At 44.4% G+C, this 24207-nt stretch overlaps 1 long non-coding RNA gene across 2 annotated transcripts in view; it reads right to left on the reverse strand.

Annotated features, from left to right (window-relative positions):
* Nucleotides 1-1684: 1684 nt before the first annotated feature.
* LOC116987954 overlaps nt 1685-24207 on the reverse strand; it is a 153091-nt gene continuing 130568 nt past the window's right edge. For both annotated transcript variants that reach the window (XR_004415834.1, XR_004415835.1), the window contains one exon: nt 1685-2042. This is a non-coding gene — a long non-coding RNA (uncharacterized LOC116987954). The remainder of the gene's footprint in view (nt 2043-24207) is intronic.

Below are 24207 nucleotides of genomic sequence, written 5' to 3' on the forward strand. Positions count from 1 at the left end.
ACTTCAGCACCCATGATATTAATCTATGTCTCTATCAAAACTGCTTGATCTGAATACTTTAAAAATATTTATACGTCATAAGATAAAGGAAGAAGGAAGGATAGTCCAGCCCAACACAATTTCTGGCTCTGTTTCAGCCAATTTAGAATGAAAAAAAATTTAATCCAAATTTTAATGACTTATCAGAAATATTTGAGATAATTTTCTAATGTTCTCCTGTGCTCTTGAAGTGGATTTGTATCTCAATTTCTGTGCACAACCAATCATTTGTTTCTTACAAAATCATATTAAAATCAAGTTTAGTTTAGTTTAGTGTCACGGGTAGCGAGGTACAATGTAAAGCTTTCTGGTTCAAGATTCAATTTAATTGTCACATGTACCAATGAAAGTACACAACAAATAAATCCACATTCCTCACTGTGATGGAAGGCAATAAAGTTCAGTCATCTTCCTCCTTTGTTCACCCGTGGTCGGGGCCTTTGAACGGGGCCATTGCCGACAGTCCGCTGTTCAAGCCCTCTCGTCGGGATGATCGAAACTCCGGCTTCAGGATGGATCGGAACACTCCGCGGCATGGAGCTCCCGAGTCGGCCGCTTCCTACCGGAGACCGCTACTTCACGGTGTTAAAGTCCACAGGATCCGCGGTCGGAGCTCCAACACTGGCGATCCTCGGCAAAAGATCCCAGGCTGGTAAGTCTTGGGTATACCCAAGATGGTAAGTCGGTGCAGCACCTGCGGCATGATGCTCCGGGCCTTTCTCCAGGAAAGGCCGCACCACTCCACGTTGTAGGCCGCAGGAGGTAAGGAGATGCGACGCGGAGAAAAATCCATACAGGTTTGTTGGCTAATTGACTTTAGTGAAATTTCAAGTTGTGCCTAGTGGTGGGAGGATAATGCAAGTGTGTACGTTGGTCGGCGTGAACTTGGTGGGCCAAAGGGCCTGTTTCCATGCTGTATCCCTAAACTAAACTGGGTACTGATTCTGGATGATCAGCCATGATCATATTAAATGGCGGTGCTGGTTCAAAGGGCGAAATGGCCTCCTCCTGCGCCTACTTTCCATGTATCTATGCAAAATTAAACTAATATGAAACATTTCAATTCATAGATTTAATGTATTATAGTCCTTTATAGGCTAGAACTTTCTCATCATTTTATTTTGTGTAAAGAAAATACTTTTCTCCCATTTTCTGGCAAATAAATTGGAATAAGCCGGAAACCTGCCCCACTGAGGAAAATAAAACAAAATAACAACTTAGAACAATCCTAAAACTTAAAAGACACGTCACAATGCTCTATGATCTAATGTGGAAAATTGGGAGGGGATAGCAATTAGTTCCACGTCTCCCAGAACGTGTAGGACACAGCCACAGTAAAATAGAGCATAATGAGGCCCAAATGGGAAGTGGCAAGGAAGCAAAAGCCAGCAGCATTGTGGTATCCTCACAGTTCAACAATTATCTGCTTGGAGAGGGCGTCATGGTCGTGCAGTGGTAGAGTTGCTGCCTTGCGGCGCCAGACACCCGGATTCCATCCTGACTACGTGTGCTGTCTGTACGCCGTTTGTACGTTCTCCATGTGACCTGCGTGGATTTTCTCCAGGTGCTCCGGTTTTCTCCCACATTTGAAAGACGTACAGGTTAGTAAGTCAATCGGCTTCGGTAAAAAATGTCCCTAGTGTGAAGGATAGTGTTGGTGTGCGGGGATCGCTGGATTGGCACGGACTCGGTCATGGGCCGAAGGGCCTGCTTCCACGTTGTGTCTCTAAAGTCTAAAGTCTCAAGTGGGTGCAAAGTCTGACCTAGGCCTAAGGAGATGAGCAATTTCTTATTTTCACATCTTAGGGCTTGATGTCCTGGCAGCCCAGGATCGATGACAGATGGGTCAGCATAGCCCAGCGCAATGTTCGGCTACTTTCACCAACGCTCCGTGTAGCCACAGGAGACTGTGCCTGGTCTGCTTGCTCTCCCGGCTGCTTTAGGACCTCACACGGCTGCCTCCACCAACTCCACGCGTCGCGGCCACAGTAACCACATCGTCTCTAAATTATACACAAAAAAATGTATGCAATTACGTTTTGTTTCTAACTTTTCAAACTTTTCTATACAATGGGACAAATTCATTTATAGGTCATAAGATCATAAGGAATAGGAGTAGAATGAGGCTTTTCAGCCCATCAAGTCTACTGACATTCAATCATGGCTGTTCTATCTCTCCCTCATAACGACATTCTCCTGCCTTCTCCCCATAGTAGAGGGGTCTGAAGCAGCAATGCTCAGGGATAATGGCTACATTTCCAATGGCAGCTTTAACATTTCAATTTTCAATTACACTTGCATGGAAACCCAACCGTTTCTGTCAATTTCGCAGAATGATAACTAATACAAACACAAATAATTTTACTATCATCATAACTGCAGCATAGACTTTAGACTTTAGAGATACAGAACGGAAACAGGCCCTTCGACCCACCGAGTCTGTGCCGATCATCAATCACCCTGTATACTAGCACTATCCTACACACCAAGGACAATTTAGCATTTACCGAAGGTAATTAAACTACAAACATGTAGGTTTATGGAGTGTGGGAGGAAACCGGAGCACCCGGAGAAAACCCACATGGTCAGGAGGAGAACGTACAAACTCTATAAAGACAGCACCCGTATTCAGTATCAAACCATGGTCTCTGTCGCTGTCAGGCAGCAACTCTAATGCTGAGTCACAGTGTCGACCCAAATATATTAGTGTGGATCAATGTTTTATAAACCTACATTTAAATGGTCTATCAAGACCTCAATCTATTGAGGTGCATTTAAAATGGGCGGCACAGTTGGACAGCTGTTACAGCTGCTGCTTCACAGCACCAGAGGCCCAGGTTCAATCCTGACCTCAGGTGCTGTCTGTGTGGAGTTTGCACATTCTCTCTGTGACCACATCCCAAAGGCGTGTGGGTTTGTAGATTAATTGGCCTCTATAAATGGCTCCAGTGTGTCGAGAGTGGACACAAAAGAGGGTCAACATAGAACTAGCGTAAACAGATGATTGATGGTCAGTGTGGACTCGGTGGGCCGAAGGGCCTTTTCCCACTCTGTACTTTTCAAACGATTCAATTAAATTAAATAAATGCAGGAAAAATATTCACTACTTCATGGCACTAATATGGACACCTTTGAGCAGAAGTAGTTCATTTTATGCTTTACACATGGCAAGGCAATGTCATTGAAAATAGTGGAAGTGTTTGAGTATGCCACCGCTCCCAAACCAAAGTGCAATCTTTTAGGGTAGAATTAATCTCCTGTTACAAATTCTGTTTCTAAAATAACGAAATGCCCCTGAAATTATTATATATAATGTCTGAAGAAAGGTCTCGACCCGAAACGTTGCCTATTTCCTTCGCTCCATAGATGCTGCCTCACCCACTGAGTTTCCCCAGCATTTTTGTCTACCTTCAATTTTCCCGCATCTGCAGTTCCTTCTTAAATATATAATGATAATATATTCTTTCCCCACAGAGTTACAGTAAGTTAAGATGAAGTAATACATGTTGCTGCGGGTTATAGAGACATGAATTCCTGGATAAGCCTTGGTATCAATATTGTTTGAGCATGTCTTCCAGTCGTGTGGTTTGGAATGAGACAAGACCTACATCAGGTAATGCATTGCACAAACATACCACTTGTCGGTGAAATTCTCCTCATCAGTTGACGGTCTCTTGAGCTGCCAGGTCATTAGGCTCCCTCAAAACGTTTAGTTTAGTTTAGAGATAGAGATACAGTGCAGAAACAGGCCCGTTTGGCCCACCAAGTCCGCGCCGACCAATCCACACACTAACACTATCCAACATACCAGGGACAATTTACAATTTTACGAGGCTAATTAGCCTACAAGCATCTACGCCTTTGAAGTGTGGGAGAAAACCAGAGCACTCGAGGAAAACCCATGTGGGTCACGGGACCAATGTACAAACTCCGTGCAGACAGCACTCGTGGCCAGGGTAGCTGACCAGCGATCCCCATATACTAACACTATCCTGCACACGAGGGCCTATTTACAATCTTTACCAAAGATGGAGTTTGTTGAGATGCTGCCTGACCCATTGAGTTACCCCAGCATCCCGTGTCCATCTATGACCTTAATCCCTTTGTCTAAATTCATTAAAAAATCTGAAAAGGATCAATCAATGTGTCGCTTCTTGTACATTTAACCATGAACGTTTGTTTAGTTAAGTATTTTTAGTTTATTATTGTCACGTGTACAGTGAAAAGCTTTTTTTCCCAGTTAGTAAAAGACTATACATGATTACAATCAAGCCATCTACACTGTACAGATGCAGGGTAAAGGGGAAATCGTTTAGTGCAAGATAATGTCCAGTAGTAATAAAGGCCAATTAAAGATAGTCCAAACGCTTTTAACGAGATAGATGGTAGGTCAGGTCCCCTCTCTAGTTGGTGAAAGGATAGTAACATATTTCCAACCAAAAAAAAAACACAATCAATGTGTAAGTTAACAAATAATTTGCCCACACAGGGCATGAGGTATATGCTGACTGTTGTGCCAACAGTGGACCTTGAAGACTTAACCAGGAGCAAGAACACCGTTAAATATTACCTGGCCTATAGTTTATTTAAGTTGAGTCAATATTTTGTGAATTCTTTACCCCAACACAAAGCTTTCCTCCCTCTCTCCTGACTCTCATTTTGAAGAAGGACCTTGGCCCAAAACGCCATCTATTCCTTCTCTCCAGAGAGGCCGCCTGATGCACTGAGATACTCCAGCATTTTGTGTCTATCTTTGGTGTAAACCAGCATCTGCAGTTCCTTCCTGTGCAAAAAGCCTTTCAATGTACCTCAGTACATGTGACAATAGTAAACTAAGCTAAAGTCTGCAGGTATCAAGCTAGGATGGGTCTCCCATGCAACTCATCCCAGTATCACATTATTTAACCATCACTGCTCCTAAAGGACATTTTTGTTTTTAGTTTAGTTTAGTTTCGAGACGCAGCATGGAAACAGGCCCTTCGGCCCATCCAGTCGGCACTGACCAGCGATCGCCGCACGCTACACTATCTGACACACTAGGGACAATTTACAATTCAACCAAGCCAATTAGCTTACAAACCTGTACGTCTTTGGAGTGTGGGAAGAAACCAGAGCACCCGGGGAAAACCCACGCAGGCCAGGGGGAGGCCGTACAAACTCCGTGCAGACAGCAGCCGTGGTCAGGATCGAGCCCGGGTCTCCAGTGCTGTAAGGCAGCAACTCTACCGCTGCACCACCGTGCCCCCTTGATTCTTTTTTCCACGTGCTCAGCGATGTTTTGAGAAAAAAATCGTGCGACGAGAAAGATGAGCCAAGCTCCATCCTTTATCATAGTTGCTTTGTTCCGAATATGCTCACCAATCCCTGTGTGTTTTCTTTGCAAGTTTCCTGTGTCTTGATCATTAAACGCTCATTAAAAAACACCTCACGTCCACCTCACCATCAGAGCAGCAGACCCAGATCGCAACACTTCTCGTTTTAAACTCAGGGTGGCTGCATGTTCTGGCAGAAAATAATTAGGTTTATTTTATAGTGTTGGCCCTTGGTCCAAACAGCTGCTTTGCCAAGTGCATGCTGCGACAAGTTAACTAGACCACATGAAAAGGGGGTCTTCAAAAAAAAAAAAAAGATCTGAACTCTGTAATGACAGATAGCACAGTAAACTGCAAAATAGCATGGCCAGCTCCTGCATCTGTACAAGACAAAATCTTTTGAAGTTCATATGGCTCACATTACAACTGTTTCAAACAATTAGCAAAAGTAAAACTTTAAACCATGTGATATAACTGGTATTTACATGTTAATTGAAGTCTTCCTGTATTGGCATTAATACAACAATGAGTGGGAGCTTGATGAAATAATGTTTTTAAGAGGAAACAAAGTTTAGGACTTAACTATTTGTTAACTAAACTTCGTTGAAAATATCAATAGTTCAAATGATCACATGATGAACATCGACTCTGGAGAAAGGTCTCGACCTAGTTGGGGGGCATGGTGGCGCAGCGGTAGAGTTGCTGCTTTACAGCGCTTACAGCGCCAAAGACCCGGGTTCGATCCTGGCCCCGGGTACTTGTCTGTAGGGAGTTTGTACGTTCTCATCGTGACCCGCGAGGGTTTTCTCCGAGAGCTTCGGTTTCCTCCCACACTCCAAAGACGTACTGGTTTGTTGGTTAAAAGGCTTGGTATAAATGTAAAAAAAAATCCCTAGTATAGGATAGTGTTAATGTGCAGAGATCTCTGGTCGGTGTGGTCTCAGCGGGCCGAAGGGCCTGTTTCCACGCTGTATTTTTAAACTAAACTAAACCAAGGTGCTGCCTAACCCATTGAGTTCCACCAGGACATCTGTACGATGCAAAGTGTTGGAGTAATTCACTAGGTCAAGCAGCACCTCGGGAGAACATTGATACATGATGTTTCTGGTCAGGATCATTCATCTGAAGAGGGGTTTCGACCAAAGACGATGCCGGTTCTTTCACTCCCGTGATGCTCCCCGGCTTGTTGACTTACTCCAGCACTTTGTGTTTTGCTCAAGATTCCAGCATCTGTAGTCACTTGTGTCTTCAATTAGCATCCCTTCCTGTATATAAGACAGTAGGACAATTTCTCCCAGTATCTCCTATCCTACCAGTCACTCTGCACATTTCCCCTCTTTGTACAAACCTGTACGTCTTTGGAGTGTGGGAGGAAACCAGAGCACCGGGGAAAACCCACGCAGTTCACGGGGAGAACGTGCAAACTCTCTTTCATCCCTTAGATACTCAATTCCCTTTTATCCTCCCCCCTTCCCCTGCCCCCTTCCCCTTACATCCCTCCCTCTGGCTTTGCCTTTTACTCCTCTTTTCTTCTTATCTGGCCAATGTTACTTATTCCATCCACCTGATAATCAACCAAGCCCCCTCCCCCCTCTCTGTAGCCTGTATCCACCTATCACTTGCCAGGCCTTAAGAGCCCCTACTACTGTAAGACTGAAGAAGGGTCCCGAACCAAAACATCACATGTCCATTTCCGCAGATGCTGCTTGACCCGCTGACTTCCCCCAGCACTTGTTATTTTTTCCCACCAAAAAAAAAATCATTCGATCATGCGTTGAAAGATGAATATCAGTCAGGGATAAAAAATATCTTGTTGTGAATAAAACACTGCATTCTTCTTCAGCAAGGCTGGCCCTTATATTTGCATGAAGTGGACTTTGGTTGAATATCAAAGGTTTGTAGGCTAATTGGCTTGGTAAAATTATAAAATGTCCCTGGTGTGTGTAGGATAGTGTTAGTGTGCAGGGATCGCTGGTTGGCGCAGACTCGGTGGGCCAAATGTCCTGTTTCCGTGATGTATCTCAACTAAAAATACGATATCAGTTGTGCACTCTATTTATAATACCTCATAGAAATGCAGATCAAAGTGGGTGCCTGTACATTTTCAACCCATGGATTTCTAACTCAGATACTAACACACTAGTAAAAAGCCACGCTCTTGTTTGTATATAGTTTTCATACAATTATACAGCATGAAAACTAGTTCTTCTCTTCAACTCGACCATGCCAACCAAGGTTTCTATCTCTGCTGGTCCAATTTGCCTGTGTTTGGCCCACATCACCTCTTAATGTACAAACACTATAAACATTATTTCATATGGCAGAGCCCTAGGTTATAAATTGATTTTGATATATCCCATAAAATATTTGTTATATCTATATTACAGTACTCTCTACAGACAACTGTGCGTGGTCCTCATCATGGCTAAGTAATAATGGAACATTGAACAGTACAGCACAGGAACAGACCCTTCAGCCCACAATGTCTGTGCTGAACATGATGCATTAGCCATCTCTTATCTACCAGAGAATGGGGGGGGGTGTTGATCTATAATCAATATCCCCCCCATTCTCTGCATATCCATATGCCTATCGAAAAGCCTCTTAACTGCCATTATGATATCTGTCTCATCCACCAACCGAGGCAGGGCGTTCCAGGCACTCACCATCCCTCTGTGTAAAATTGGGATAAAAATACATTTAACATGAATTCCTATTATAGTATGGGTAATCCACATCAACTCGGAGATCAAGTTAAACATAATTGTCCTCGACTGATCATAAAGATCTCACTGCTTGCGTCCTTTCATATGTGTACAGAACCAAAATAACTTGTGGCCAATATTTCTTGAACTCTTTCGTCAAGTAAGCTTAGGAATGACAAAAAAAAACTGTGGCCACAAGCGGCCTGGCCAAACTGCAAATCCAAGAGCTGAATCTTAATACCGAATCTACTTGGATGGCAAAGCCTCTATTATCAAATGAACTGGGGTCAAGGGAAAGAGCGTTCACGTCGCGGCCCTGTTTTCACCAATCTTTCCACCACCACGCACAAGAAGCACAAGAAGCACAAGGCAGACACCATTGTATACAGATGCCGAGAAGCATGTTCAGCTCTGTCTGAACAACTTCTAACCTTATGGACTCGATAACAAGAAGATCAAAATAACTTTGTCCTTTAACTCTTCAATTAAAGACTCAGCGAGTAACTAATGGAACCGGAGCTAGAAAATGACGTTTGAACAGTCACATAATAATCTTGAAGAGTATCAGTCAATTTTCTGTTCAATGGTGAGTCAACTCTTCTCGTCCCTCCTGGTCCAGTGAGGTCCTTTCCTCCTTGTTGGGTTTCGTTCCAGGACTATCACTCACTCTCCGATATCATGCCAAAGTTTTCTCTGGCATGCAGCCTTGCTTAACCAAATCTCCCATTTTCCACACTGAATTTGGCAGCTTTTCTTTATAATATACCTGGGACGAAGATACCCCAGTCAATTCAAACTCCCCAGATATAAATATGCGGGAGGATTAATTACCTGCATGGGTTTAGAGTAGACCCAGACCAGTACATGCATAGCACGCACAAAGCATTCAGTAGCATCATCTAAAATGCACCATTGTGGCATTCGATGGCACCGTACATCTCCAGCATGCCAATGACATGCCGATGGAGTATTGTACCTTGCTTCCTTCCAGCAGAGTTAGAAGAGTAGAGATTTCTTCCCAGCTCCATACAGGGGTCTAGAATTTCAACTGGTGCAGTCACACCAGACACAGTTTAAAATCCACAAGGCTGTTTTTGAGGCAATTTCAATCAGAAATACAGCTTCCAGAATTAAATCTGGGGAAGCTTTCAATAAATGTTTCCCGCTGTTATTCTGGCAAGTAAATATAATAAATATTAAGGGCAATTATTAGTGACAGGCACTGTCAGCAGCTACATTTCTGATCGCAGTGATAAGTAAGGATATCATCAATGTCCAGCGATTAACTTCAACAGTACTGTTGATGGTATGAATTATTTATCTAAGTTGCATTAAACACATCACCATACAAGGTAAAATGTCAAATCCACATTACATTATAAAACTCCCCAAACACTCAAGTATGTGTTCCTATAAATCATTGTTATAAATTACACCTTTTATTCTCATAAAAATAACCCTTTTATGTGCTTTGAAAAATGGCAGTCTTTCTTAGCTGTAGCAGTAGTCCATGTTTCTTGAAGTCGTTCCAGGTTACTATCGTTAAAAAAAAACGTGCTAGGAACTTTGTGAGAAGTTTGTGGTGCAGACCGGAACAGATTAAGAGCTGAAATTGTTGTTGTTTTTTATCATTCAATGCAGTCGACAAAAGCACATGAAAGAAAACCACTGTAAAATTGGTTTCCGGGTTCTTTGTCTGCTTGCCCATTGCCAACTGCATTTGGAGACTTTCCAAGAAAAGAAATCAGAAAAGGCTTCCAAGCTGCAGTAGCCTTTTTGTTTTGGTTTCCTTCTTCAGCTGCGTTTCAGGCGCACAGGAACTTATTAGCGGTTATTCACAGAAATAGTCAGTGAAAATAAAACCACAGCATGTGAGAGATAACAGAGTTCCTCGTGGGACGGCCGATATTCTTTCACCCTCCACAGATGCTGTCCAAGCCTTTGAGCATTCAAGCATCTTCTGCCTCCATTTTAGATTTCCAGCATCTACAATATCCAGCTACACATCAATTTAGTTTGGTTTAGTTTGGAGGTACAGCGTGGAAACAGGCCCTTCGGCCCACCAAGACCGTGCCAACTGGCGATCCGCACACACTTACACTATCCTACACATTAGGGACACTTTAACAATTTTAACCGAAGCTAATTAACCTGCAAACCTGCACGCCTTTGGATTGTGCACGGGAAACCGGAGCACCCCGGAGAAAACACACGTGGTCACGGAGAGAACGTACAAACTCCATACAGAGAGCACCTGTAGTCAGGATCGAACCCGGCTCCCTGGCGCTCAGGCAGCAACTCTACTGCTGCAATTTGTGGGCTTGGAAGCAAAAGGAGTTAATTCATTAAAGTTTTCAAGATATTATGAGGACCAGATTCTTTTCCTTCTCCAAAAAATAGTACTTTAATGATAAAATATACACTTACATAACTTTCATTGTTGCATTACTTTTATACTTTGTATAATTGTCTGCTTCCAAGATGTGGCCCAACCCAGGCAACTATTTGCCTGCTAACCAGATAGCAGATGTACAATCACACATTACAATCGCTACTCCCACAGCAATAGTTCTTACTTTACCCGCAGATCGGACTTTGCTGGCTTTACCTTGCACGAAACATTATTCCCTGATCATGCATCTGCACACTGTAAATGACTCGATTTCAATTATGTATTGTCGTTCTGCTGACTAGGTATCACGCAACAAAAACTTTTCACCGTACCTCGGTACATTATTATGTTTATTATTATTATTACGTTGAAAACATTAGCGACGCAGTGGTGCTGGTTTCTGACGGGCACGGTGACGGACGCACCACACATCTCTGTCCTCCATGCAGCTGGCAAGTTGTCTCTACACATGCGTCTTCCATCAATGTCTTCAGCATCATCTTGGCCGTCCCGGGTCACGTCTTCCATGGGTGGGTTCACACAGCACAACCCTGTTCGCTGGCATTTCTGGGTGGCGGTGACAGTGACCAGCGAGCCTCATCCTTCTCCACCTGATCTTCTTGGTCAGAGGTGGAATCTCCCCATAGAGCAGGGCGTTGGTGATCTGGTCCCTCCAACTGGCATTGTGAACTTTTCTGAGCATTTTGGGTGTAGGTACACTCGAGAGACTTGGACAGTGTTCGAGTGAGAATCCATGCCTCACACCCGTACAATAATATGTTCTCTACAGTTGCATGGAAGAATCTCAGTTTGAGACCCTTAGACATCTAAGACATCCAGATTTTCCCCATGTTATTGAGGGCTTTCCATGCGAGCACATTCATTCTCGGTGCCTTGGTGTCATTCTCCAAGCTCTGCATCCTCATTCCCATGTATCTCTGTACATGTGACAATAAAATAAACTGAACTGATTGACCCAATGTACAGTAGGACTGTACGCAAAAAAGAACAACGGTACTTAAATACACATAGAAATAAAGTCCCATTGAACGATTCACTGCACAAGCACATCTTTGCATTTGCTTAAAATATTTATAACTTAACAGCAAGTTACTGGGACAGGATGGGATATTGAAAATAACAGAAAATGAGAGACATAGTCACACAGCATGGAAACAAGCCTGTCAGCCCAGCTTGCTCACGCCGACCAACATGCCCCATCTACTCTAGCCCCACCTGCCTGCATTTGGCCCATATCCCTCCATACCTGTCCTATCCATGTACTTGTCAAATTGTTTTTGAAACATTGTGATAGTAACTGACTCAACTGCCTCCTCCAGCAGCTCGTTCCATATACCTACCTGCAAAAAGTTGCACTTCAGGCTCCTGTTAAATCTTTCTCCCCTCACCTTAAACCCATGTCCCCTGGTTCTTGATTCCTCTACTGTGGGTGAAAGACTCTGTGCATTTACCCTATCTATTCCTCTCACGATCTTATACACCTCGATAAGATCACCCCTCATCCACCTGCGCACCAAGGAATAAAGTCTTATCCTGCTCAACGTCTCTCTATAGTTCAGGCCCTTGAGCGTTGGCAACATCTTCGTGGATCTTCTCTGCACCCTATCTAGCTGAACAACGTATTTCATATTACATGGTGACCAACACTGAACACAGTACTCGAAATGTGGCCTCACCAATGTCTTACACAGCGGTAACATGATTTCTCAACTTCTTTACACAATGACCACCTTCTGACCATCCTACCTACCAGTGGTTGGTTAGGTCGGCTAGACCAATTGCCTCAGTTGGTTTGCTATGGATCCCTCGTGAAGGGCAAAATGGAGGTCTAGGACGTGGAGTTGGATGTGAGGAAAATAGAGCAACAACATGAAACCATCTGTCCACAGGAGATGAGAACCAGAGTCATAGAGTTATACAGCAACTTTCCCATGCTGACTAAGATGCCCTATCTACACTATTGACCATGCTCAACAGGGGAAATTATTTACAATGCCACCATAGAGATGCAGGGAATAGGACTCAGTCACTTGTCCCGCATGGAACCAAAATAGCCTCAAATACGCTGCTTCTGTTCTAGTTTGATTTAGAGATACGGCATCGAAACAGGCCCTTCGGTCCACGCCGACCAGCAATCATCCGTACACTTGTTCTATCCCACACATTAGGGGCACGTTACAGAAGCCAGTTAACCTACAAACCTGCATGTATTTGGAATGTGGGAGGAAACCAGAAAACCCCACGCGGGTAACTGGGAGAACGTACTAAACCCATAGTCAGGATCGAACGCGGGTCTCCGCCGCTGTAAGGCAGCAACTCTACCGCTGCGCCACTGTGCCGCCCTACGTGTCTACAATCCTCTTGTGTCGAATGATAATGAATACCAATGTAGTACTGAAGATGAACCCTTCCAAAATGCTGGAGTAACTCAGCGGAACAGGCAGCATCTCTGGAGAGCAGGAACGGGTGATGTTTATGGGACCCTTCTTCAGACTGAGGGTTATTTCTTCCAGAGGGATAAACAGGCTGAGGAAGACCAAGTTTCATCAGCTATGTTTAATCGCATGAGTTCCTTTTTGCAGGTTTAAGTGAAATGACAAACATGACCTCACCCCAGTGTTGTCCACTGCACTTCTAGACAAGGTGAAGACTTTATTAAAACCCAATGCGTGCATGCTGAGATATCTGTGTGGCAGACTGTAAAATATCCACATTGGCAGCTTTATATTTTCAACATTTAGCCCAAATTGCACAATAAGTCAAAAAGTTTCCATTAAAAGTGTTCGATTTATGGCAGCTACTTGAGCAAGTGAAGGATATTGTGGAAATTATCACCCCCCTGAACCAATTCATTTGTTAATATTTAGAGGGCACACACAGATTAATTGACCACTTATTGTGTGACTAAATTTCTCCATGCAATTAAGCGCAAGCAACCAAAACAATGTTGGATTTCCATAGAATTGTGAACTTCATATAGTTTCCCATATACAACCAATAAATCAAACTAATAGGCACACGCTAAATGGCCGCATGCCTACTTTATTTCGGGAAAATTCCCAAAGGATAGAAATGGTAGGGAAAAAGTAATTTTGATTGCGAACATATATAAAAATAGATGTGTACGGATGTGTTTGGGCAGTGACATGAAACAGAGGGTTTGAACACCATAAACCCAGACTTGAAATTATTGGTTAACTCTGGAATCTGTCTAATGATTTTACAAGTGGTTTCTCTGAGACTCCTTTGGCTCAGGCAAGACCAGTTGTTGGTAAGCAGTCACATTCGTTTTTTTAGTTTAGTTTGGAGATGCAGTGTGGAAACAGGCCCTTCTGCCCACCAAGGCCGTGCTGACCAGCGATCCCCGCACACTAACTCTATCCTACACGCACTAGAGACAATTTTACATTTATAGCAAGCCAATTAACCTACACACCTGAGAGACACAATATGCTGGAGTAACTCAGCGGGGACAGGCAGCATCCCTGGAGAGAAGGAATGGGTGACAATTTGGGTCGAGACCCTTCTTCAGGCAGGCAGCCTCTCTGCAGAGAAGGAATGGATGGCGAATCGGGTCGAGATCCTTCGTCTGAAGAAGGGTCTCGACCCAAATCGTCACCCATTCCTTCTATCAGAGATGCTGCCTGTCCCGCTGAGTTACTCCAGCATTTTGTGTCTATCTTCGTTTTAAACCAGCACCTGCAGTTCCTTCCTACACAACCTACAAAGGTGTACGTCTTTGCTGTGTGGAAGATCTCGGGGAAGACCCACGTAGGTCACGGGGAGAATGTACAAGCTCCGTACAGACAGCACCCGTAGTCGGGATCGAACCCGGGTCTCTTGCACTGGAAGCGCTGTAAGGCAGCAACAGTACCACTGTGCCACCGTGACGCCCTGTAGCGGGGCTGTGTCTAATGATTTGGCAAGTGGTTTCTCTGAGTTTACTTGGGCTCAGGTTAGATTGTGACCACTTGTTGGTGAGCAGTCACAAACTTTTGCAAACTTTTACAATTTTGCTCAGAGAGGAAGTGCGAGCACCAGCTGAGATAAATACTGAACGGATGGAGCCCTGCCAGGTCTCTGAGTGCACCCTGGATGTGAGGCATTCTATTGCCAACAGGATAAAGCTGAGACGGCCTTACTCATCTCACTTGCCTCTCAAGCCAGCCAGCTATCCAGAGGAACTGGTGAAAGTCACAGCCCAGAACTACTTTGTCTTCCAGACTGGATGATTATTGAACTGGTGAGAGGCCAACAACGCCTAAAATTAGAACATAGAAGACCTTGCCCTTAGGCCCACAATGTCCATGCCAGACTTGATGCCAAGTTAAACTCACCTCCTCTACAAGTACATGATCCATGTCCCTTCATTCCCTGCATATCCCTGTGCCTATCTAAAAGCTTCTTAAATGAAACTATCATATCAGGCGACACAGTGGCACAACAGTGGAGTTGCTGCCTTGCAGCGCCGGAGATCATAGAAACTTGGATACATAGAAAATAGGTGCAGGAGTAGGCCATTAGGCCCTTCGAGCCTGCACCGCCATTCAATATGATCATGGCTGATCATCCAACTCAGTATCCTGTACCTGCCTTCTCTCCATACCCCCTGATCCCTTTAGCCACAAGGGCCACATCTAACTCCCTCTTAAATATAGCCAATGAACTGGCCTCAACTACCTTCTGTGGCAGAGAATTCCAGAGATTCACCACTCTCTGTGTGAAAAATGTTTTCCTCATCTCGGTCCTAAAAGATTTCCCCCTTATCCTTAAACTGTGACCCCTTGTTCTGGACTTCCCCAACATCGGGAACAATCTTCCTGCACCTAGCCTGTCCAACCCCTTAAGAATTTTGTAAGTTTCTATAAGATCCCCCCTCAATCTTCTAAATTCTAGCGAGTACAAGCCGAGTCTATCCAGTCTTTCTTCGTATGAAAGTCCTGACATCCCAGGAATCAGTCTGGTGAACCTTCTCTGTACTCCCTCTATGGCAAGAATGTCTTTCCTCAGATTAGGAATCCGGGTTTGATCCTGACTACGGATGTTATCTGTACGGAGTTTGCACCTTCTCCCTGTGACCTGCGTGGGTTTTTTCCAATTGCTCCGGATTCCTCCCACTCTCTAAAGATGTACAGCTTTGTAGGTTCATTGGCTTTGGTAAGTTGTAAAAGTTGCAGAATTGTCCCTAGTGTATGTTGGTTAGTGTACGGAATGATCGCTGGTCGGCGCGGACTCGGTGGGCCAAAGTATCCGTTTCTGCTCTATATCTCCAAAGTCTGAGGTAAAATAAATACTAAAGTTTTAACTGGTAAATGTCACGACCCAAAACCACTTTGTCTTCCAGACTGCATCATTGTTGAACTGGTGGGGGGCCAGCAAGGCCTAAAAATGGAACTTAGAAGACTGCAGCAAAAGAGCAGGCCCTTACACCCACAATGTCAATGCCAAATACGATGCCAAGTTAAACTAAGCTACCTGTACTTGATTCTCTTAGGCCCCCTTCGGTCATGGCTGACCATGGGCGTATCCAGGGTGCTATTCCTTATATGGAGGACGCCTGTCCGTGACTTTATTTAACATGGGGAGACTGGTCCACATACAACCACCCCCACAGTTCTTGACAGATCTGGGTCAGGATCCAGTGGCAATGGAGTCCAAGACGACCGGAGACCCTTTTCTGCGGCAGCCTTCATCCGCCTTCTCAGCCGTTGTGATGCTCCACTAAGGTCAGCCATCATCCTCCGCCTGTTCCACCGTTGAGGTCTTGGTTGGATTGTTCCTTGTCCGAGACCTCCCCCTTGACCTTACTGCCATGAGTGACCCTACCAGGAGCATGGCTCCAGACGGCATCGCTCTCAGGATCTCAGGTCCACACAAGCTTCTCCACCACGACAAGGTGACAATACCCCTCAATTTCCTGAATATCCACGTGCCTATCTAGAAGATTCTTAAATGCCACTGTCATATCTCATGCCACTCGCTGTGTAGAAAACTTGCCCTGAACATTTCATAAGGAATAGGAGTAGAATTAATCCATTTGGTCCATCAAGTCTACTCTGCCATTCAATTATGGCTGATCTATCTCTCCCTCCTAACCCCATTCTCCCACCTTCCCCCCCATAACCCCTAATACCCGTACTAATCAAGTTCCATTCAACTCTGCCCCTCTCACCTTAAACCAGCGACTTTGACATTTAAACCCTACGGAAAGGTTCTGACAGCCTACCCTATTCATGCCTCTCAGAGTTTTACATGCTGTTATCAGGACTCCCCTCAACCTCTGACATTTCGGAGAAAACAATCCAATTTCCTCTAACCTCTCCTTGCAGCTAATATTCTCTAATCCAGGCAGCATTCTGGTCAGCCTCCTCTCTGCCCTGACCAAAGCCTCCACCTCTTACATGTCATGGGGTGACAAAAAAACTGTACGCAATATTCCAAATGCAGCATGCCAAAGTCCGAGAAAGCTGCACATGTGACTTCTTGACTCTTATAGTGGATGCCCCAACTGACAACGTCAAGCATACCATCCGCCTTCTCTTTCACTCTATCGATCAGTATTTCCACATTCAGGGGCATTAGGACTGGATCCCAAGTGTGTGATAAGAACTGCAGATGCTGGTTACAATCAAAGGTAGACATGAAATGCTGGAGTAGCACAGCGGGACAGGTAGCATCTCGGGAGAGAAGGAATGGGCGACATTTCGGGTCGAGACGTCTGAAGAAGAGTCTCGACCCGAAACATCGCCCATTCCTTCTCTCCCGAGATGCTGCCTATCCCGCTGAGTTACTCCAGCATTTTGTGTCTACCTTCAACCTGGATCTCAACATCCCTTTGTACATCCACGGTGTTAAAGATCGTTCTATTAACTGTATACTTTCCCCTACATTTGACCTCCTGATGTTCGACGACACACACCTCAAACACCATCTGCCAATTTTCAGCCCATTGCTATATGATTTTTTAAAATCTATATCTATTTCTGATCTATATCCCGCTGTATACTTTGATGGCTTTCCCTACTGAGTACAACGCAAACTTACTAGCCAACCCACCTACATTTACATCCAAGTTATTTTTATATACGTCGCAAATAAACAGGTCCCGGCACAGATCCATGCAGAACTCCACTGGTCATAGACCTCCGGCCAAAATATCACCTGTCCACCACTACACATGGTCTTCTATGAGTAAACTAGTTCTGAATCCAAATGACCAAGTCACCATCGAGACCGATCCAAGACCGCAAGAAATCGCAGAGAATTCTGGACGCAGCCCAGACCATCACACAAACCAACTTCCCTTCCATTGACTCCATCTACACTTCATGCTGCCTCAGCGAGGCCACCAGGATAATCAAGGATAAGTCTCATCCCAGTCACTCCCTCTTCTCCCCTCTCCCATCAGCTAAGAGGTACAGAAGTGTGAAAAACACCTACCTCCAATTTTAGGGACAGTTTCTTCCCAGCTGTTATCAGGCAACTGAACCATCCTACCGACAACAGGAGAGCAGTCCTGAGCTACCATTTACCTTATTGGGGACCCTTGGACTATCTTTAATCGGACTTTAATGAACTTTAACTTGCATTTAACGTTATTCACTTTATTCTCTATCTGTACACCGTGAATGGCTTGATTGTAATCATGTATAGTCTTTCCGCTGACGGGATAGCATGCACCAGAAAGCTTTTCACAGTACCTCGTTGTACATAGAAAATCACAGCAGTACAGCAAAAATCCACACACCACAGCCTACTGAATATTTGTATGAAGCCAGTTAAAGTATGAGAGAAGATGTGTCCTCACCATTGTATTCAATTAATGTAACCTACAGTGCCTTCCATAATGTATGGTACAGGGACCTATAATTTATTTATTTGCCTCTGTACTCCACAATTTGAGATTTCTAATAGAAATAAATCACTTATGGTTAAAGTGCACATTGTCAGATTTTAATTAAGGCCATTTTTATACATTTTGTGTTCACCATGTAGAAATTACAGCTGTCAGGTGTGGATTTGTCAATGACCTCTGTCCTCAGAAGACCTCATGAACAGAAATACAGAGACTACACTGCAAGATGCAAACCACTGGTTAGCTGCAAAAATAGGATGGCCAGGTTACAGTTTGCCAAGAAGTACTTAAAAGAGCAACCACAGGTCTGGAAAAAAGATCTTGTGGATAGATGAGATGAAGATTAACTTATATTGGAGTGATGGCAAGAGCAAAGTATGGAGGAGAAGGAACTGCCCAAGATCCAAAGCATACCACCTCATCTGTGTGAAATATGGTGGTGGGGGTGTTATAATAATAATAATAATAAATTTTATTTAATGGGCGCCTTTCATACATCTCAAGGACACCTTACATAGTAATCGGAATAAAAACATATAATCGGAGTAAAACAAGTAATTAAAGACATCACAATGACACAAATTAAAAACAGAATTCAATCCAAAAACAGAAAATCAAAAACACAGTGTGAAGAGAGAGCAGCGGCAACCAAATCGTGCCAGCGTCCACTCTCTCTTCACGGCAGCCATCTTGGACACAGACCTACAAGACTACAGTTAGACAAAAAAAATCATCCCCCCACAGTGGATAGCACTGTGGAGGAAGGCACAATGTCCAGTCCCCACCCCATGTTCACCCCAAAGTCAGGCCTATTGGGGCCACCGCAGTTGCCTCTACGGAGGCCCGATGTCCCTGGCCGTTCTCACCGGGTGGTCTTGCCCCGGCGTCGGGAGAGTCCTTTCGGCGGCTGGGCCACTTGGAACGGCCGCTTCTTGGTTGGAGCCCGCGGCTGCCGAAGCCGACAAGGCCGCGTCGGTTTGGCGCTCCCAGGCTCCAGATGAAAAAGTCGGCGCCCGCTCTCCTCACTGCCGCCTTGCCGCCTCTACGCACGCCGTCTCTCCGCACGCCGCCTCTCCGCTCCGCAGACCCGCAGCCAGGAGATGTTGCTCACGGCGGTCCAGCTCGCCAGAGCTCCAGCGCGGCGACCCAGGCAAGGCATCGCCCGCTCCGCTCCGCTCCAGCGCTCCAATGCTGTGCCGCCACGCAGGCCGAGGTGCTGGGTGGTTCCCGCCAAGAAACGGCGCTCCAAGCCCGCTGGTAGGCCACGACGACGGGTCGACGGGCAGGGCCTGGGCCTGGGCATGTATGGATGTTGAAGGTACTGGCTTACTTATCTTCATTGATGATACAACTGCTGATGGTAGTAGCTTAATGAATTCTGAAGTGTATAGACACATCCTATTTGTTCAAGTTCAAACAAATGCCGGTGGTTCATTCTACAGCATCAATGATCCCAAACACACTGCTAAAGCAACACAGGAGTTTTTCTAAGCTAAAAAATGGTCAATTCTTGAGTGGCCAAGTCAATCACCCGATCTGGACCCAATTGAGCAGGCCTTATATATGATGAAGAGTAAACTGAAGGAGACTAGCCACCAAAACAACTATAAGCTAAAGATGGCGGCAATACAGGCCTGGCAGAGCATCACCAGAGAAGACGTCCCCAGTAACTGGTGATATCCATGAATCGCAGACTTCAAGCAGTCATTGCATGCAAAGGATATGTAACAAAATACTAAACATGACTACTTTCATTCACATTACATTGCTGTGTCCCAAACATTATGGTGCCCTGAAGTGGGCGGACTATGTATAAACACAGCTGTAATTTCTACATGGTATAACCAAAATGTATAAAAATGGCCTTTATTAAAATCTGACAATGTGCACTTTAACCACATGTGATTTTATTCCTATTACAACTCTCAAATTGGGGAGTACAGAGTCAAATAAGTAAATGATGGATCTTTGTCCCAAACATTATGGAAGGCACTATGACACAGAAGTCTGCCTTTCAATAGGGGAGAGATATAATAGTAACCTAAGTGGTAACTTCCTCACACAAAGGGTGGTGGCTGTATGGAATGAGCTGCTGGAGGAGGTAGTTGATGCGTGTACTATTGCAGTGCTTAAGAAACATTTAGACTAGAACATGTATAGGACAGGTTCGGAGGAATATGGGGCATGTTGGTCGGTGTGGGAAAACTGGGCCATAGGGCCTGTTTCTACACCGTATGATCCTATGACTTCATGGCATGACTCCCTCCCAACCCAATCTGAATTTGGTGCAGTGGAAACCTTGCTCAGTTTGAACGGTAGTGAAAAGAAATTGGCTCTGCATGGAAATCTTCATGGGCGACCACTCAAAGTGGAGTATGTTTGATTTCTTGGCGACTGCTTTCAGCTAAGTTGGGCCAAAGGGCCTGTTTCCATGCTGTAAGACTCTAAGACTCTCATTCAGACTTTTACTGGCAGTGCTCCCCACACTGACAGAGTTCCAGCGCAAGTTTTGAACATAATTTTGACTAAGTCCATCATTGTATCCTTAGCAAATTGGTGTCAACACTATGAATTAAAGAGAGAAAGTGTTGTCTCATGAACGCCCTCAACATGCTTATCATTTGTACCGAACATCTTTTGGCAAACTGTGAAAAAATTGTTTAAATTAGAATTTACTTTACGAGACACAAACTGCTCCTGCAACTAAGTTTATCTTCACAATTGTTCTTGTTAGTGAAAAGATGAAATAGATAGAGGTTGGAGACGGCTTTGTCAATTCATTGGGACACCCCGGTGAACAAAGATGTTCATTGCTCACCACGAGATAATAACTGTGCTGTCAACAGCGTTTCAGAACAAGGTGCCAATCTCTGACAGTTTATGATGTTGCACAATCACGGAACAAGTTTGGGTTTTGTACAAACACCGATCCCTATCTGGCTTAACTAACGAGTGGATCAGGAGCCTGAGGCTGTTTTCAATGTCATTAGTCGTGCATCCTCCTGTCAGTAACTCACTGAAGAACCTGCACTTGACCTGCGCGTGGTCTGCAGAAGGGTTTCGACCCGAAACGTCACCCATTTCTTCTATCCAGAGATGATGCCTGTCCCGCTGAGTTACTCCAGCATTTTGTGTCTATCTTCGGTGTGTAAGCAAGCATCTGCAGTTCCTTCCTGCACATGGCATACGCATAGATATAGAAGTGTGAAAACGTACACCTCCAGATTCAAGGGACAGTTTCTTCCCAGCTGTTACCAGACAACTGAACCACCCTATCGATAACTAGAGAGAGCTCCTGAGCTACCATCTACCACTTTGGGGACCCTCAGACTATCTTTCATCTGGTTTTACTGAACTTTATCTTGCATTAAACATTATTCCCTTTATCCTGTATCTGTACACTGTGTAGGAAGGAACCGCTGATGCTGGTTTATACCAAGGACAGACTTAAAATGCTGGAGTAACTCAGCGGGTCAAGCAGCATCTATGGAGAAAAGGAATAGGTGACGTTTCAGGTCGAGGCCCACTGTGGATGGCTCGATTGTAATCATAGAAACATAGAAACATAGAAATTAGGTGCAGGAGTAGGCCATTCGGCCCTTCGAGCCTGCACCGCCATTCAATATGATCATGGCTGATCATCCAACTCAGTATCCCGTACCTGCCTTCTCTCCATACCCTCTGATCCCTTTAGCCACAAGGGCCACATCTAACTCCCTCTTAAATATAGCAATGAACTGGCCTCAACTACCCTCTGTGGCAGAGAGTTCCAGAGATTCACCACTCTCTGTGTGAAAAAAGTTTTTCTCATCTCGGTTTTAAAGGATTTCCCCCTTATCCTTAAGCTGTGACCCCTTGTCCTGGACTTCCCCAACATCGGGAACAATCTTCCTGCATCTAGCCTGTCCAACCACTTAAGAATTTTGTAAGTTTCTATAAGATCCCCTCTCAATCTCCTAAATTCTAGAGAGTATAAACCAAGTCTATCCAGTCTTTCTTCATAAGACAGTCCTGACATCCCAGGAATCAGTCTGTTGAACCTTCTCTGCACTCCCTCTATGGCAATAATGTCCTTCCTCAGATTTGGAGACCAAAACTGTACGCAATACTCCAGGTGTGTACAACTGCAGTAGAACCTCCCTGCTCCTATACTCAAATCCTTTTGCTATGAAAGCTAACATACCATTCGCTTTCTTCACTGCCTGCTGCACCTGCATGCCTAATTTCAATGACTGGTGTACCATGACACCCAGGTCTCGCTGCATCTCCCATTTTCCTAATCAGCCACCATTTAGATAATAGTCTGCTTTCCTGTTTTTGCCACCAAAATGGATAACCTCACATTTATCCACACTATACTGCATCTGCCAAACATTTGCCCACTCACCCAGCCTATCCAAGTCACCTTGCAGTCTCCTAGCATCCTCCTCACAGCTAACACTGCCCCCCAGCTTAGTGTCATCCGCAAACTTGGAGATATTGCCTTCAATTCCCTCATCCAGATCATTAATATATATTATAAATAGCTGGGGTCCCAGCACTGAGCCTTGCGGTACCCCACTAGTCACTGCCCGCCATTGTGAAAAGGACCCGTTTACTCCTACTCTTTATTTCCTGTTTGCCAGCCAGTTCTCTATCCACATCAATACTGAACCCCCAATACTGTGTGCTTTAAGTTTGTATACTAATCTCTTATGTGGGACCTTGTCGAAAGCCTTCTGGAAGTCCAGATACACCACATCCACTGGTTCTCCCCTATCCACGCTACTAGTTACATCTTCGAAAAATTCTATAAGATTCGTCAGACATGATTTACCTTTCGTAAATCCATGCTGACTTTGTCCAATGATTTCACCACTTTCCAAATGTGCTGCTATCCCATCTTTAATAACTGACTCTAGCAGTTTCCCCACTACCGATGTTAGACTAACTGGTCTGTAATTCCCCGTTTTCTCTCTCCCTCCCTTCTTAAAAAATGGGGTTACGTTTGCTACCCGCCAATCCTCAGGAACTACTCCAGAATCTAAAGAGTTTTGAAAGATTATTACTAATGCATCCACTATTTCTGGAGCTACTTCCTTAAGTACTCTGGGATGCAGCCTATCTGGCCCTGGGGATTTATCGGCCTTTAATCCATTCAATTTACCCAACACCACTTCCCGACTAACCTGGATTTCACTCAATTCCTCCAACTCCTTTGACCCGCGGTCCCCTGTTATTTCCGGCAGATTATTTATGTCTTCCTTAGTGAAGACGGAACCAAAGTAGTTATTCAATTGGTCCGCCATATCCTTGTTCCCCATGATCAACTCACCTGTTTCTGACTGCAAGGGACCTACATTTGTTTTAACTAATCTCTTTCTTTTCACATATCTATAAAAACTTTTGCAGTCAGTTTTTATGTTCCCTGCCAGTTTTCCTTCATAATCTATTTTTCCTTTCCTAATTAAGCCCTTTGTCCTCCTCTGCTGGTCTCTGAATTTCTCCCAGTCCTCTGGTATGCTGCTTTTTCTGGCTAATTTGTACGCATCATCCTTCGCTTTGATATTATCCCTGATTTCCCTTGTTATCCACGGATGCACTACCTTCCCTGATTTATTCTTTTGCCAAACTGGGATGAACAATTTTTGTAGTTCATCCATGCAGTCTTTAAATGTCTTCCATTGCATATCCACCGTCAACCCTTTTAGAATTAATTGCCAGTCAATCTTGGCCAATTCACGTCTCATACCCTCAAAGTTACCTTTCTTTAAGTTCAGAACCATTGTTTCTGAATTAACATTGTCGCTCTCCATCCTAATGAAGAACTCAACCATATTATGGTCACTCTTGCCCATGGGGGCATGTACAACAAGACTGCTAACTAACCCTTCCTCATTACTC

Source organism: Amblyraja radiata, chromosome 26 (assembly GCF_010909765.2).
Source record: "Amblyraja radiata isolate CabotCenter1 chromosome 26, sAmbRad1.1.pri, whole genome shotgun sequence".
Taxonomy (NCBI): domain Eukaryota; kingdom Metazoa; phylum Chordata; class Chondrichthyes; order Rajiformes; family Rajidae; genus Amblyraja; species Amblyraja radiata.